The sequence below is a fragment of the Magnolia sinica genome, chromosome 2 (assembly GCF_029962835.1).
Source record: "Magnolia sinica isolate HGM2019 chromosome 2, MsV1, whole genome shotgun sequence".
Lineage (NCBI taxonomy): Eukaryota > Viridiplantae > Streptophyta > Magnoliopsida > Magnoliales > Magnoliaceae > Magnolia > Magnolia sinica.
This window is the reverse complement of record NC_080574.1, coordinates 3,873,796-3,886,174: the sequence shown is the minus strand read 5'-3', so window position 1 is coordinate 3,886,174 and position 12,379 is coordinate 3,873,796. Positions and strand designations below refer to the sequence as shown.

The following is a 12,379-nucleotide window of genomic DNA, read 5'->3' as shown; positions in this document are numbered from 1 at the left end:
TAATGTAGCTATAATCTCATCGAACTCTTTCAAATGTAAATATGGACTTTCTGATTCAAGTCTATGGAATTTGGGAAGGAGTTAGATAACTCCTGGCTTGATGTCCACTTATCCTGTGTTTTCAGGAAAAATCATGCATGAGGGCGTACTCACTCCCGCCGGTTGTAGATAATCTCGTAAAGTACGAGGCGGGAGTGCTTGATGCACCTCATTCTCATCTTGGGTATCCTCCACCCTGGGTGGAAGTAGAGGAGGTTGGTCTTCAGCCATAACTTCAATTAACTCAGGAGATTTCGAGTGGTGTCTAGTCCTGCGATGGATAGTTAACCCCTCAACCAATCCTCCTTCAGTCAAGAGACGTCGAATATTGTCATGGGCCCACTTGGGCATGAAACACCTTAATCAAATTCGAAACCTAATCCTAAGAAAGGAAAAGAAAATCTAGAAAGAAAGAGAGAGTTGGAAAGAAATTACCAAATTGAAGCCCCTAAGTTAAAGACCTGCAAAAGAAAACAAACAAGTCAGTTTCTAAAGAGAATGTCTAGAATTAGAAAATCATTAAAAAGAAAGATAGAAGTAAAATAGTTTCAAAAAGAAGAAGATCCTAAACTAGAAAGTAAATTACTAAAAGAGAACTGAAAAATAGAAAGTAGAGAAAGAACTTACCGAATTAGAAATTTCTATCTTAAAGGCCTACAAAATAGGAAAGTTAGTTTTTAAACAAAAAGTCTACAAGTAGAAAATTTTTAAAAATAAAATAAGAAACAAAGTTAGAGTCTAAAAGAGTTTAAAATTAGAAACTTGCTAAAAAAGAATCCTAATCTAGAAATAGCAAGGAGGAAATTAAGAAAGAATTTACCAACCTACAAAACAAAAGAGTTGGGTTAGTTTCCAAAAAGGGAAAACTATCAAAAAAATAGAAAATAGAAAATTCTATAATTAAAAGAGAACTAGAATTAGAAAACTTCTAAAACTCAAACCCTAATTCTAAAAATAGAAAGAGTAGAGGATTTGGAAAAGAATTACCAAATTAAAAGTTAATGTCAAGGTCCTACAAAACAGGAAACAGATTAGTTTCTAGAAATCAGAAAAACTAAACCTAAAGTTAGAAAAATCCTAATTTTAAACTAATCCTAAAACTAGTTGATTTCAGAAAACGTAGCCGTCAATCCCCGGCATCGGCGCCAAAAACTTATTCACTCCCCAAGTATAGGGTCGTGATGCAGTAATAAACTCGGTGAGACCGAGGTCGAATCCCAAGGGACTGATACCTGTACGTTATCTGAAACTAAGTAGAATAAGAACCAGATTAAGATGAAATCTAAATCGAATGATTTTTGAGGAATAATAGTGAAATATTAAGCTAAAACTTAATAAATTTAGAGGAAGAAAACTAGGGATTCAGATGATCCACTTGTAGAGATCAGGGAGATCTTATGCCTGCTTCAAAAATCATGAAACTTAAACTGAACTTCCTCTGATATAATTTTAAAGGGATGAACGGTATATGAATTAGAATGGATTCCATCACCAAACCATGCCCAGGAGACAAAGTCAACAACAGAATTAAATTAATTACCAACCAATCAGATGATCATGAAGGTTAGGATGGGTACCGCCATCCAACCATGCCCAGGAAACGATGGCGAACAACAGGGCTTCCTGACGCCATAATCAAAATAAGGAAAAAGAAATACTCAAAGCCATTGCAAACCCATTGTAATTTCAGTCACAACAGGCCATTAAAAACTACAAATATTCTCATAATAAAATTAAATCAAAAATTCCTTCAATCTAAACAAAAGGTACATGCATCAAGTTCTCCCATCACGCTACAAGCTTTACCTCTTAGCCCTAGCTAAGAGGTTCAGCCACACATAGACATAACGGGGTTTATCTCTTAGAAAAATAAAGTAAAAACAAAAAGGAAGAAAAAAAGTACAAACTCTGCTCTCTTTCTCTGTCTATCCACGTTCAAGCCAAGACGTCCCTCCTCTGCCAAAGTCTTCTCTTTCTACCTTATAGGCAGCCGAGCGTACCTCCCTCCTCCTGCTAAAGGGAGACTCTTTTCTCCACGTCTGCGGTTAGGAACCTCCGCAGATAAGTCGGTGCGGAACTCCATTTACGCAGCAAAAACATAACTGATTTGCATCTTGGACTGAACATCACGGCCGCACATACGAGATCTGAGGCGTTCAGTCGTCTTGGATATGGACGGTCTCACTTTAAGAACATTTTGGACGGTCCAGATGGACGGACCGACCATTGCTATGATCGCAGAATGGCCCGGATTGGCCGGGCGCGCGCAGACTGCGTAAACAGAGCCCGAAATGACCGGCGCTGGACTCTCGGTGGGACCCACTCCTTACGATTTCCACGAAATCCACTTCGTCCATTAGACTCCTCTCGATTTTTCGGTCGGAATGGACTAGTTTTTGTCGAGTTTTGGTGTGGTCCACATGATTTTCCATATCGCCGTTCAACCTGCATTTGAATGGTATTTTCTTGAGTATGCGAGCATAGATCAGGAAAAACCTCATGTGTACGGTCGGTTTGACCTTCTGAAACAAATGGACGGTCCAGATCATCGTGTTGGTGGCCCATACTAAGATGACAGACGGACAGCTCGTTCGTCTGTTGTAACAGAGGCGGACTTTGTTGTGGGCGGATTTTGTGGTCAAACGCAAGTTGGACTACTTTGTTGACTCGGTGTAACGTGAGTGCACCGACAGTTTGCACTCTCACTCATGTGAACTGGGTCCCGCCTTGATGTTTTCATGAAATCCGCTCCGTCCATCCATTCTGTCATATCATTTAAACCGTCAAGACTAACTTTGAAGCATATCCAGATAACAGGTGGGCCCCATATCACTGTTTTGGTGGCTGATCTGTCAGTTGGGCCACTTTCACAGTGATCCAGGAGCTGAAATTTGACGTGTACGATTCATTTATAGTCCTCAGGGCACCTATGGAGTTTTCAGCCGATCAGATGGTGGGAACCCTATGATATTGCATTCTGGACGTCTTTTAGGCCTGTTTAAGATGAGTGGCTGGAATTTCTCTGATCTCTGGCGTGTAAATCCTCGATCTTGGTCCCATGGAGTCCCATCCACTGCCTTGGTGATGCGAGCGAGTTAAATCTATATTTTTAGTATCCTATCCAGTCCACGCTCGTAGATTCACCTTGCATCACAACATGATTAAAAATAAAGCGTTAAACAGTATCATGCTCGTAAATCCAGCTAATAAATGGGGTATAATATACAATATTCGACCCTCAACATTTGGATCATTGAAAAGTAGTCCTCTAACGTAAAATCATTCAATTCATTGAAATAAATATGATTTTTAGAACTAGTCATATACATACGGGCCGTCCCCAAGACATATGAATGGTTTAGATCACTGAAAGTAACCTTCTACCCTCAAATCGGACAAGTCAATTAAACAAAGATTTTTTGAACTAGTCACACACATACGGGCATTCCTCGAGACATATGATCAATGGTTTGGAGCAATGAAAAGTAGCCATTTGATTTAAAATCGACTAACTCATTGAAACAAGTATGATTTTTAGAACTAGTCACACACCTACGGGCCTTTCCCCATACATATGAATGGCTTGGATCACTAAAAGTAGCCCTTCGACTTGGAATCGGTCAAGTCATTAAAACAAGTATGATTTTTAGAACTAGTAACACACATATGGGCCTTCCCTCATACATATAAATGGTTTGGATCATTGAAAAGTAGTCCACCGACATAAAATCGTCCAATTCATTGAAACAAATATGATTTTTAGAACTAGTAACACACACACCGGCCTTCCCCTAGACATATGAATGGTTTGGATCACTGAAAAGTAGCCTTCCAACTTAAAATCAGACAAGTCATTGAAAGAAGTTTGATTTTTTGAACTAGTGACACACATGTGGGCCTTTCCCCAGGCATATGAATGGTTTGGACCAACAAAAAGTAGTCTTTCGACAAAAAATCATCCAATTCATTGAAACAAGTACGATTTTCAGTACTAGTCACACAAATACATGCATTCCCCAGACATATGAATGGTTTTGATCATAGAAAGTAGTCGTCCAACTTAAAATCGGCTAGGTCATTGAAACAAGTTTAATTTTTTGAACAAGTCATACACATACGGGCCTTCTCTCAGACATATGAATGGTTTGGATGACTGAAAAGTAGCCCGCCGATATAAAATCATCCAATTCCTTGAAACAAGTATGATTTTTTGAGCTAGTCACACACTTATGGGCCATCCCCCAGACATGAATGGTTTGGATCACCGAAAAATAGCCTTCTAATTTAAAATCGGTTAAGTCAATGAAACAAGTATCATTTTTATAATTAGTAACACATATTAGGGGTGCATACGGTTCGGTTCGGTCCGGTTTTGGGGTGAAATTGGAATCGAACTGTTCCCTACGGTTCTAGGATTTTTGGAACCGGAACCGGACTGTTTGCACCCTAGAACCGAACTAGAACCGGAATGTGAAAACTGGTTCGGTTCTGGATCGGTTTCACAGTTCTGGGCTTTTTAAACTCCAGCCCAATTATGGTGGGACCTAGGAAGTTTTTAATGGTGGGTGTTCAATGAGAACTGTTTCCTGTGGACGACGTGGATGTACAACACATACATTAAAGTGGGCCCCACAATGAGGGAAACACCCACTAACGTGTTACTCGGGTGCCACCTAATCCACTTCTTTATTGGGAATAAACGTCCCACCTTGATTTTAAAATAGGATCTTCCTACGTGAGAGCATCCATGAAGGGATCCCATTGTCTGATCACCAAACATGGGCCACACTCCTACAAACTTAAGGACCTAACTTCCGATGGAAAGGATCTTAGATTCTACAATCCTGTCTGTCCAATCTCTTGCCCTTTTTAGTTCAGTAAGGATCATTGCTACACTTCTCAACTGTCTATTTACAAGCCCCTGAACGAAGGAATAAGATGCCCATTTAGGAAATTGGGGACTGAGTGTATTGACTTGTCTCAAATTGTGGATTGAGTGTATTGACTTGTCTTATTGTAACACCCTGAAAATTGGGGGTCGTGCATACACTCGACTCCCAAGTTCCCGGGTATCACTTATTCTGTTTTTTTTTTTACTAATTTCTGTACAATCAGGTTTAAATACGTAGCATGAAATTTCTTGGAACATGAAATACAATCACAACTAGTCTACTAAAATGAAAGAAATCAATTATATACAAGTCCAAAGAATGTAAATGGGTCGCTCAAGGCGTTGCTCAACAAAATCACAAAAGAATGACAAGTCCAAAAAAATAGTGCGCTGAGTCCACCACTCAGCAATTCAAAATAGGTAGCAAAAGTCTATGATGAGCCGCCTATCAGCTGGAAGTAGGACAGCTCACCCTCCTCGTCAATGCGAGCACCGCTTGGCTCCTCGAACTAATCGTCACCTGCAGCTACTGAAGAGTCTAGTTGGTGTTTTAAAACATTATCCTAAAGTGAGAGTGAGTGATCAACTTAGTGGGTGCTATTAATCTTAAGTTACAACAGGCATCAATTAAATTATGGATTTAATCAAAGGCAATACATTCATAAAAACTAACTAATCTTGTTAAGGCATGTGTATGTATAATGATATGATGCATGCCCTCACAACAACACTCCCTCGAGCGACTCCATCTAACGATCGCGTATGACCAACACTCCCTCATTGCGACCTCGACTGCCGAGTCGCTACCTTAACTAGTGCGATGCATGAATAATGTTAACCGAGTATTTAATTAATTTCGTTCATTCAGCAGATTGAGAAAACCAGTATACCTCACGTATCAATGCCCTCAACTAGTTGCGAAGCCTAGGCCCCTCAACGTGCGAGGCCAGTGCTTTGCGATCCTTGATTCCGTCGGGTTTCCCATCCCCGACTTCAAGCACATGGGGAGTGCTAAGAAAAGAGATCGCTCGCGGTCACTACGGGGAGGCTCGTCACCCCAGCGTAGGCTGACAGCTTGGCCACAGTGTCCCATTCCACCATGTCCGGCTCACGAGTCAGTGGATCGGATCCAATTGGTTATCAATGGGCTACAACAGTTGTAGGGTGTTCCAGGTTCTATACTGTAGACACTGAAAATCGGCGCCCACGCTGATTTGAAATGTTATGGATTTGGTGGTGGGGGATTAGGCTGACTTGTGAATGTTGGAGTCGCCACTAGCCAATAAAACTCAGAATCCCACAGTCGGCTAGAACCTACGGAATATGTAAGGTTGGAGAAATTCAAAGACTTTCCTACCTTAGAGTGACTCCTGATCTGTGATCCGGGATTCCGGATAAGGGGCCTTAGTTACAAAGAGGGAAGGGGTTAGGCACCCTCTCTGCCCGTACAAATGTACGATCTCTACTTAGTGTGGTAAAACAATATCAATGGATGATGATGATGATGCTATGGTCATGATGAGACTAGTCATATGTGGATTTCTGATGTAGCAAGATCCGAAATTTAGGCAGGCCATAGAGCATACATCCAACAATGTGTCTAGAAGGCGGATGTCATGATGCTTATGCAAAGAGGTAAGAAAAAATGGACTAGATCACTAGGAATTTCTGATGTGACAGGATTCGATGTACGACAAGTCACAGAGCTTACGCTCACTAGAGATCTAGAGAAGCAGGGAGGTGGAGAATGGAGTAGATGTCATGATAAATACTTGTAAGATGATGGATCTTTGGCTTGATTCTTGAATAGGCTAAAACATAGACTGAACCATAATCAATTTAGGTTAGGCCTATGGATTGGATGGGTTGAGAGGAGGGCTAGGGGGTGGCTGGAAAAATCAGAACTTTAAGGGTTTGGGAGCTCCCTCCCTTTCCCTCACTCTCTTCTTCACTCACTCTCTTTCTCTCTCACTTTCTCTCTCTCTCTCTCTCTCTCACTCTCTTAGTTGTTGTGTTGTGGTGTCTGGAAATGAGAAGAGGAGAGGGCTATTTATAGCCTTCTCCAATGGTTGAATGGTAAATAGTAGGTTTGAGAGGGTTAAAAGCTGAGGTGGCAAGTGGTGGTTGGTGGAGAGGAGAGAGATGCCACATGGCATGCTCTCATTGGCTAATAAGGTTGGTAAAAGGGTAAATAAGCTCGGATTGAGGGGTAATTTCAGGAGAAAGTTGACTTTTGGACGTTGGGACAACTGTCCACATGAGGGCCGCGAGCGATGGCAGTTGAAGTACCGCAGGCGACAATAAGACTGCTGCCCGCAGTAGTCAGACTACCGCCTGAGCCTGGTTCGGGCCGGATTCACGCATGTGGGTTTCGTGTGGTGCTCTGGTTTGTCTGGTGGTCTCCATTTTGGGTTCCTGGGACTCAAAGTGGTGGATTTAGGTATGGTTAGAGGATTCTGGCTAGGGTATAGGGTATAGGCGAGGCTATATGTGTGCTGAACGGTTTGGATCAAGGTTTTGGGTCCGGGTTAGGTTTAGGCTGGGATTAGGGTTTGGTTTAAGGTGTGATCATGGTTCTTGGCCTATCGTAGCTTTTCCAAGATGTTAGCCTGGGTGGGGTGTTTATACAAACATATGTGAGCAAACAGGGTTAACAAACAAGGTTGGTCAGTAAATAGACTAGACCACACGAATTCAGGTGAGTCCATGACAGACGACATTGGGTACGAGCGACCCATATAGTCGAACTACTGCTGCCCATACACACCCGCCCAAATCCACGGGTTTAGTCTCAGGATAGTCCTACCAATGGGACCACCTACACTCTCCTCATGTTCTTAACCAACCCAAGGGTTTGATGGTAATCCACAACAAGCCAACAGTCAAGGTCATCAACTAACATAAGCAATACCATGTATCCATATTTCCTAACACACAATTCAAATTTTTTCTACAAAGTAAGCTAACAATATTATGAAACAAAGGTACATGTGTGATGTGTGGGTTAGTGAGGAAGCTAAGCATTTCATATATCTCATAGAACTAAATTACACAAGAGTTAATGAATCATACATGCCATAAGGTAACATCATATAAGAACCAAACAAGCCGTGAACATGCTATCATCTATTTATATTAAATCATGTGAGAGGCAATAAACATTCCCTAACTATTCTATGTAAATTGAGAGAATCAAGGGTAAGGTCTTTCCTAGGTTTCCTCTAAATTCTCCAAATACATCATCCAAGCAATCAAAATCATTAGATTCGTAATAAAATTGGTGCTAGGCCACCTAAGGATAACAGTCCACACCTATAAATCGTTGAAGACTTGAAAAATGACCTAGGAACGCCAAACTCGGTGTCGATTGGCCGGAATCCTAAGACAATGTACTTGTATGTTAGAATCCCATGTAAATTCACCCTCAACATGATGAATTTCTAAGAGATGAGGGTTTACCTACTCAATCGGTGGAGAGGGACTCTTCCAGTTGTAGGTGAAGGATTTGTTGAGGAAGAGGTGATGAGTTGCAAGAATCGGTCTCCTTTGGGCCCTACTAGAGCTATGACCTACTTCTCTCTTCTTCACTCTTCCTTCCTCTCTTCTTCCTTTCTTCTTTCTCCATTTTCTCTCTTCTCTCTTTCCTTTTTTCTAGGGCAAAATCGTATGGGGAGAGGGGTGCCCAAAAGAAGCTCCTTTTATAATGCCAGATTTGGTGCAAATGGCCCCAAGTGTTGGGTTTTTACTATACTAGCCCTATGAGAGGGTTTTTCTAGCCTTTAGGGCCCACTATGGGGTGTACAAGTTGATATATACCGTATGATAGTTAGACCTAATGATGATCTACGTATGGATACGTTCGGCCCGCCATTTGGATGTGTTAATCAACAGATATAATTGAAAGTCTATTTAACGATCACCGATGGTCAATCGGGGTCGCGACTATATGGATATGAGCAGGAAAATATCTTTACTCCATGTGTGAAGTTTGGTCGCAAACCGACGCTCCGAAACTCTCAACTTTGCATAAGAGTGGACGACCCAATTCACTTAAATTTCAGCTTCTTCCTTTAGAGTATTTGCATTTCTCTTGCACTCGTCCTTTGGCTCAAGTTGAGCAATTCTGGACTGTTCCTACGACTGACTCCCGCGATGGACGTCAAGCCTAGTAAGACAGACATTACTCTATAATTTTATAACTAGTGGCCCACCAACGAACGGTTTATAACTTGTTCGAAAAATCGGGGCATTTCTGGAATGAATTAGGTATTGAGATTTCTCGTGGGTGATGATTAGGGTTTGGATTAACTATGTGCATAGTGTGGCCTATTTATAACTAGTGAAAGTAGAGATCTAGTTATGATTACTCTAAATCGTCGGTTTTAGGCTAAAAGAGTAACAAGGTTGATTTGGTTTATTAGTCAAGATCCAGGCTTTATCTGATTCGGCTCCGATTAGATCTTTTAATTTAGTCATGATTGTCTTGATTAGTTAGCGATGGGTCGGTTAGATTTGAGTCCTATGTGAATAAATCATGGGGCTACACCTAATGTTCAAGTGATCGGGCGGATTCGTTGGCTTTCTAAGGTTGATTAATTTAACTTGTGCGGTTCTTTACTGGTTTCATCCCTGTATATACTAACATTGAGTGCTAATGGTCATTAAGTGATATTATAAGTTAGTTATACGAAAAAAAAATTCTAGAATTTTTTGAAAATCCAAAACAGTGAAAATTCAGGATGTTATACATATTGAAATTGTCTACACACATACCCCTCATCAGTAACAATACTCTTCTTTAAAGAAACAAATGATGATCAATTTTTCAAAAGTTCCAAAACTGTGGATTGAGTTCCACGGTTCGGATCTACGGTTCGTGTAACGGTTCGGTTCAACGGTTCGGTTTGGTTCTATAAGGCCCTAAATCGGAACCGATCTGTAATCAACGGTTTTGAAAAATTTGGAACCGGAACTAGACCGCTAGCATCCTATAACCGGACCGATCTAATGGTTCCGGTCCGGTTACACGGTTCCAATGGTTCGATGTGCACCCCTAACACATATGGCCTGAGAAAAATGAAAAGGTGCCCTCGGGACTAAAAACTTAAGTTTGGGGAGAAGAGGCTAAAGCCACAACCACTTTTTTGCCACGAGGTTATTAGCTCTAAAAACCCTAATATATCGCTAAAGCACGTGACATTGCTCTTGATTCAAAGACCACCGCCGTAAAAACCGTCGACGCCTTTAAAAAGGTGCTGTTTCACTGCCAAAAACACGAATTAAAATGGAGAAACTGGCGGAGGAGCTGAAGAAGAGACTTTCCAACCTAATAGAATTCATTAAAGGCTGCAAAAACTGCGATTCTCAAAACAAAGGTAAATGAACCCCGGAAAAGAAAAAAAGAAAAAAAAAACATCTAGTTTTCAAAAAAAAAAGTATTATTATTTTGTTTTTTTTGTTTTTTTGTTTTTTTTTCGTTTTTCTTGGTTTTTGTAGGGTATGAAGAAGGAGAAGAACCCGAGTTGAAATCTGCGCAGGTGATTATTTATTTATTTTTTCTTTTATGTTTTATGGGATTTGGCTTAAGATCTGTTATCCTACGCGTTAAAGGGTGCGCAGGATAGGGAGATTCGTGTAGCAGCTCTGAACGCTCCAAAGCGCCCGGGCGTATCGAAAGGCCCACCTCCTCAAATCAACTGAAGTAATTACACTAATTACTTTCCCATTTTTCTACTTCTAAACTCTCTCTCTCTCTCTCTCTCTCTCTCTCTCTCTCCCTCCTTAAGAATAAGAAAAATGCATGATTGGTCTTTTTCATGTATTCGTGGATCGTGTGATTTGTAATTTTGTATGTTTGATGGAGAAATGGAATGGAATAGCGTGATTGATGTGTTGAGAACTGATGACCTACAGGAAACCGTACTACAACTTGTGCTACCGTACCGTCTTTCCCGCCAACGTGCTCCTTGTTTAGAGAATCGGCACCGTGGAAGCGATATGCCCCACCATGATGATCATCGTTGTCTAAAGTCAGCCCGATCCGCTCACTACACTGGCCACATTGCCACCCATGTATGATGAGTCGGACAATCAGTTCATTCGGATAGTCTGATCAATCAATCTGAACTGTTCATTAAATCCAGAATCCTTCTCATGGGCTATTAAACAAGAATAGCACAGATCGCATGATCCAATTCATCCTTGATCTGGCTTTATTTTTTATATTCATCCTTCTTCCAAGCCGTGGATGGGATGGCTATGTTTGCAGTTCTTTTGATTACTTCGTTGAATTGGCTTATTTTTGTGTAAATGATCATGACCGTCCATATTGAAAGGCCATTAATCAAATGGTTACACACCAGCTTTCTTTCTTTTTTCTTTTTTCTTTTTTCTTTTTAACGCACATTCCCTCACATCCGCACACACCACAGTACGTACTTGAACCATGACCTTAGCCTTGAAACTCCTGTGAGTCTACTACTAAGCCATGGGTAGGACCCTTGTTTCGTTCGTATGAGGTAGTATCTGTAATTTTTCTTAGCTTTATTATTTTTTTTTTTATCGATTGTATCGTCTTCTTTATTAATTTAATAAAATCAGTACTTGCTTTTATATTTTTTAACTTCCGATAATTATTTTATCGATAAACGATACAAGCTATTAGTGTTATGATAAAAAGTCTTCACTTTCAAAATAAAAAGAATTTATTTGAAAGATTAACCATTCTCTTTCCAAACCAGGATCTTTCGTAATTGACAGTTGAGTGGTTAGGCTAATTTTCTTAGATCCAATCTTAATACAACTATTAACATTTGGGGTCTTCAGTTACAGGGTGTTCAATTTAAATTGAGTCATTTTCAACTTTCACACGTGCAGGACGTACAACACGTGTTGAATCCGGGCCAACAGCACACAGTGTGGCCGGATGTCCCCGGATTTGAGGGAAACACATCCAACTCGGGTCATCAGGACACTATTCATTTTCACGTGCATCAGCACCTGGGTTTCCCACTTTTACTGCCATCTAATCCGTTCATAAGGTAGAAGGGAAAACAAAAGTATAAGCCTGATGTAAAACTTCTGTGGGCCTCAAAATGATTCTAATGGTAGGTTTTTAATCTTTACTTCTTCTTGTGGTGTGCTCCAGTTGGGTTTTGGATCTGCCTAATTTTTAGGTTCTCATACTAAAATGAGCTTATGAAACTGATGGACGGATTGGATGTCACGAGGTCATCTCGGTGAACCCAACATAGCTTTCTGTGACCGGAACTCCCGGCAACACAACTCGCGTCCAGTATCTCCCGATTGTACACATAGACGCGTCCTTCGGCAAGAGTTCGTTTTCACTCTGTCGCGGCTTAAAATCCAGCGTGTAGCCGCCTATTGGGGCCATGCTGAGATTGTGGGATGATTTGAACCGTCCACATTCTCATTACTAGAACAAATAAA

The 12,379-nt window shown here is 40.8% G+C and overlaps 1 long non-coding RNA gene across 2 annotated transcripts; it reads left to right on the top strand.

The window, feature by feature from the left end:
* The first annotated feature begins 10,082 nt into the window (after window positions 1-10,082).
* LOC131225902 (uncharacterized) lies at window positions 10,083-12,069 on the top strand. 2 transcript variants are annotated; one of them, XR_009161611.1, is made up of 4 exons: window positions 10,083-10,305; window positions 10,427-10,467; window positions 10,541-10,631; window positions 11,807-12,069. It is a non-coding gene; the product is annotated as an uncharacterized LOC131225902 (long non-coding RNA). The 2 variants fall into 2 exon arrangements; XR_009161608.1 differs by lacking the exon at window positions 11,807-12,069 and having other exon boundaries at window positions 10,088-10,305; window positions 10,541-10,806.
* Window positions 12,070-12,379: the final 310 nt, after the last annotated feature.